Genomic DNA, 5,000 nt, shown 5'->3' on the forward strand with positions numbered 1-5,000 from the left:
ACCATCTTAAAGCTACATTAAAGCATGGTGTAAGCACTGGACAGAAGACGTGGGAGGAATGACTACTGGCTACAGCTCAGTTTTATGATGGGAAGTCTGTCCCATACAGATGTTACTTCATTTATCAGGCATCTGGATGGCAGTAAATCAATTTCTTCCCTTCCAACATGCCACATGTGCTCGATTTATACAAGGCATGCCATTTTTGATGAAGGATTGTAGTGAAAACTTTTCTGCCCTGGCTGAAAACCCACTGACAACTTGCATTAAAGGCTTCATAAACTTCATAGATGCTGACACCCTCCTGCGGCTTTTTTTGTACCCCTTTGTAATTGGTATAAAATTACTGTAGTCTGGTTAACAGACTGTTTAATTAATTGCCCCGTAATGTGAGAAAGACGCTGTTCTCCAGAGAGGTCTTTCTCAGATGTACTATCTTTTTTTTTTTTTAATTTTTTTAAAAAATTTTTTTTATTAGATCACTGTATTAATGAAATGTAAAAAAAAAAAAAAAAATTAACTATAACTTCAAAATGTATTATTTATTTAATCTAACAACTGCATTGCCTACATCAAATTAGACTCGTTATATGTATATGTATGATTTATTTACAGGCTATATAAAATAAAATAAAAAAATAATCATTATAATGATTATAACATAATATTTCATTCCTAATTAAAATAATAAAGTAAAATAGTCTTCACGTGGAGAACAAACGACAAATCTAGATGACCGACAAACCACAAATCCATACTACACATGGGATATGTAGTCCTATTAGTAATACTTGCTATTCATTACAACGCCGTAAAAACTACAACTCCCAGAATCCTTCACTGACCCGTGCACCGCCTACACAGACTGTGAGTACATGCTATCTGCTTGTCAATGTGTAGAGATTTCAGCACTCAGTGGCACAATTACACCATTTCTAAGATTTCTTTAAGAGCTTTTAAAAAAATAGTTTCGCCAACATGAATTGGCGTTTAACAACTTTATAAATATCGAGTAAAGATAGAATGAGACAGCTTCACTTCCGGTATATAAAGCTAATGCCGTTAGCATCAGTGCTATCACGTTAGAATGAGTGGGACTGATGCTAACAACATTAGCTTTAGGTGAAGCCCAAATCTATTCGTTTTAGTTAAATAGTGTACTATATAGGGTGCACAAGTCATTCCAGACCAAGAATAGTGCACTTATTTAGACAGTAAGTGCATTTAGGACTTAGCAATGTAGCTAATCTTCCCTACTGGTCATAATTAAAAGGGGAAAAGTTAATAAATCTGCTTAAATGTTATTTATTTAAACTTGGTTAAGTTGCTTGAGAACGTTTAGGTAGATTTTATTCCACCTTTAATGCTCTGTTGATGAGTTAGTATGTATAATTCATCCTGAAGTCCACCTGTATTATTCATTCATTCATTCATTCATTCATTCATCTTCTACCGCTTATCCGAACTACCTCGGGTCACGGGGAGCCTGTGCCTATCTCAGGCGTCATCGGGCATCAAGGCAGGATACACCCTGGACGGAGTGCCAACCCATCACAGGGCGCACACACACACACTAGGGACAATTTTCCAGAGATGCCAATCAACCTACCATGCATGTCTTTGGACCGGGGGAGGAAACCGGAGTACCCGGAGGAAACCCCCGAGGCACGGGGAGAACATGCAAACTCCACACACACAAGGTGGAGGCGGAATCGAACCCCGACCCTGGATGTGTGAGGCGAAAGTGCTAACCACTAAGCCACCGTGTCCCCCACCTGTATTATTATTATTTTTTAATTAAGGCTGCACTAATTTAGGAGTGTTCATGCTTTTGCCCTTCTCAGTGTGAAGGTTTATGCCCCCTACAGTAAAGACCCAGAAAATTGTCAACCTTTTTGTTTAAGGAGATGGTGGTTAGGCATTCATATCCTGCCTTGATGCCCGATGACGCCTGAGATAGGCACAGGCTCCCCGTGACCCGAGGTAGTTCAGATAAGCGGTAGAAGATGAATGAATGAATGAATGATATCAACGTGATCGTTTGCATATCAGAAAGTGGTTTATAAAGGAGGAAGACTTTCGGAGTTTTATCAGAATAAAACATGGATTTATGACTTATGTCTTGAGGAAAGAAGTCATCTTTAGTCATGACACCAAGCTGATTGACATCCTATTTTTAATCCACACCAAAATGTAGCTGAGAGGAGTGATAGGACATGGATGATTGGAGTATGCTGAACATATGCAGATGGCGAACACCACCTCAAGCCTAGACGGTTATTGCAGTTTATGCTATTTACCTGGCTTGAAGCGACGCACGTCAGCAAAAACGCTGAAGTGACAGGAATCAGATGCACGTATGAATACAAAGTACATGCGGCAGGAATGAAGCGTGGTGTGTATGTTCTTCACGACCGTGTAATCACAGCCTCCGTGTGATTCCCCTGCACTCAGTGACGCATTGTATCTGTACTCCACTTCTTCCTGTTTCTTCCATTACCTCAGCAAAACAGTCAGTTCAACACGTGTCGTGTGCATTAAAGAGATAAAAAAAAAAAAACACTTTCTCAATTCTCCGCTCGAGCTAAATTCACATTTAAATCAAGAACGGGTGACCTACTGTATTTAGATTAGTTCCTAAAGCAGCATGATAAGTCTGATTAAAAGCAGAAAGAAAGAAATCGGTATTATTTCATCGTCTGATTCAATCCAATTCGTTTTTATTTGTTTAGCGCTTTTATCGACGGACGTTGTCTCAAAGCAGCTTCACAGAACATAAGAAACATAATACAAAAAGTTTCATATACAAAGATTAATATTATACAAAAGTTCAAGATTAATATTAGACTTATATTTAATATGTGTTTGTATTTATCACTAATGAACAAGCCTGAGGTGACTAAGATGACTGTGGTGAGGAAAAACAACATTAGCTGGAAGAGGAAGAAACCTTGAGAGGAACCAGACTCAAAAGTGAACCTCATCCTCATTTGGGTGATTCATTGGGTGGAAACCCCCAATAAATATTTACACCGATACCAAAAAAAAAAAAGGTAATAAACCATCAGCTTTACTTACTTCTTAAATCCATTCACTACGTAGCTCCAGTACAAATCTTACACGTCCTACACGTACATGACGATCGAGCTCGTCATCAAAGGAATTTAATTACATTTCTTATCATTTCTTCAAATTACGTACAGCACATTATCATGAGAAACATCTTTTGACATTATCATGAGAAACAACACGGTGGCTTAGTGGTTAGCATGTTCGCCTCACACCTCCAGGGTTGGGGGTTCAATTCCCGCCTCCGCCTTGTGTGTGTGGAGTTTGCATGTTCTCCCCGTGCCTCAGGGGTTTCCTCCGGGTACTCGGGTTTTCTCCCCCGGTCCAAAGACATGCATGGTAGGTTGATTGGTAGGAAAATTGTCCGTAGTGTGTGATTGTGTGAGTGAATGAGAGTGTGTGTGTGCCCTGCGTTGGGTTGGCACTCCGTCCAGGGTGTATCCTGCCTTGATGCCCGATGACGCCTGAGATAGGTACAGGCTCCCCGTGACCCGAGGGAGTTCAGATAAGCGGTAGAAAATGAATGAATGAATGAATGAATAATTAGAAACATACAAAACGTTGCTGAGAGTTTTTCAATCACCACCATCACCTCCGTCCTGCTCAACATAAACGCTCAGTATATAAACGAACATGTAATATCGAACATTCTATTAAACATGTATATTTACGGCAATGTCCGTATTTACGTCTCGTTCCAAATAAATCATTTCTGTTCTTTATTCCTTAAGAAAAATAAAGCAGTATATAAAAAAGTACCTGCTGTGATTTTAAATATTTTTTTTAAAATTAGGTTTAGCGAGTTCAAACTTCGGAGGAAAGCAGAGCCTTGTGATTAAAGGAATACCATTACACTTTGAGAGACATAATTAGTAATTTGTAATAGATGACTTTCTTTGGCTTAATGCCCCAAAATTGGTCATGCATAATAAAAAGAGGTTGGGTATAAAGCAGGAAATGAAATCCTTGTTAATAAATAAACCTATGTCCAGTTCCCAGTTGAATTGCGCACAATTCTTTAAGCCTTAAAGCAGCTCCCGAAAAGACGAAAACACGCAAACGAATAAAACTATATGTATTTTTTTTTTAACAAAAATAAAAACTAGCCTATTTGCAGTCTGTGTATACATGAATATGTGTATCAAAGTGAAACGTCTTTGCTGGTTCTCGACTTCATTTCGCAGTTTCCCCGCTGCACCGGCCATCGCCGTCTTAAAGGCCGTTCCATTACTTTAGCTCAAGCGATATTTGACCGGCTACAGCCCAGAGGGATCGAGTCTACGCTGCTATAGAGTTCAGCTTCAGAACTCACAGCCAAAACGTAATGTTGTATTAAACGTGGTGTATTAAAGCTCCTGGGTGCAAAAATGAAACATGACTTTATGCTGTTAAAGGAAAATAATCAGAAACGGGAGTCGGAAACGTACACAATGCGTTATATTTATCTAGCCTATGGTGCTAGCTTACTAACGAACCACGTATCTGTCTTACTCATTTAAATGGCTTTAACCACACAGAATTACCTACTGTGCCAAAATCAATGCCATTGCAAGCGACAATATTGTAAATAAAGTCCCGTTTCTGTAGTATTTCTTATTACCAGTCTATTGAATATAGCAACTTTAAGGTTTTTATATGATAAGGTATCATGTAATAATACTAAGGAAGGCACGTTTTATTCTGATTCCTGTTAGATCGTCGAACACTGGGGATGACCGTGAAGTTTTTTTATTCCTCTTATACCACAGCAAATAGGCAATTATTAGAAGAATCAAATGTACATGTAAAGCTATAATGTTGTACAATACATATAGCTTTACCTCTGTTCAATGAAAAGTACTGACACTGGAGATTTCCTTGCAAAATTGTTAAATAAACATCTTAATAAACTTCCCTCCATTTTTAAATTTGTTTGTGTCAAGCAACCAACG

At 38.5% G+C, this 5,000-nt stretch overlaps 1 protein-coding gene across 2 annotated transcripts in view; it reads left to right on the forward strand.

Moving 5' to 3' along the window:
* The first annotated feature begins 838 nt into the window (after window positions 1–838).
* The window catches only part of fhit (fragile histidine triad diadenosine triphosphatase), a 251,569-nt gene continuing 247,407 nt past the window's right edge, over window positions 839–5,000 (forward strand). The window contains exon 1 of one of the 2 annotated variants that reach the window (XM_060858129.1): window positions 839–867. The gene's annotated coding sequence lies outside the window, so the exon portion shown is untranslated. The remainder of the gene's footprint in view (window positions 868–5,000) is intronic. The other variant, XM_060858131.1, reaches the window with a different exon arrangement.

Source organism: Tachysurus vachellii, chromosome 22, assembly GCF_030014155.1.
Source record: "Tachysurus vachellii isolate PV-2020 chromosome 22, HZAU_Pvac_v1, whole genome shotgun sequence".
NCBI classification, from domain to species: domain Eukaryota; kingdom Metazoa; phylum Chordata; class Actinopteri; order Siluriformes; family Bagridae; genus Tachysurus; species Tachysurus vachellii.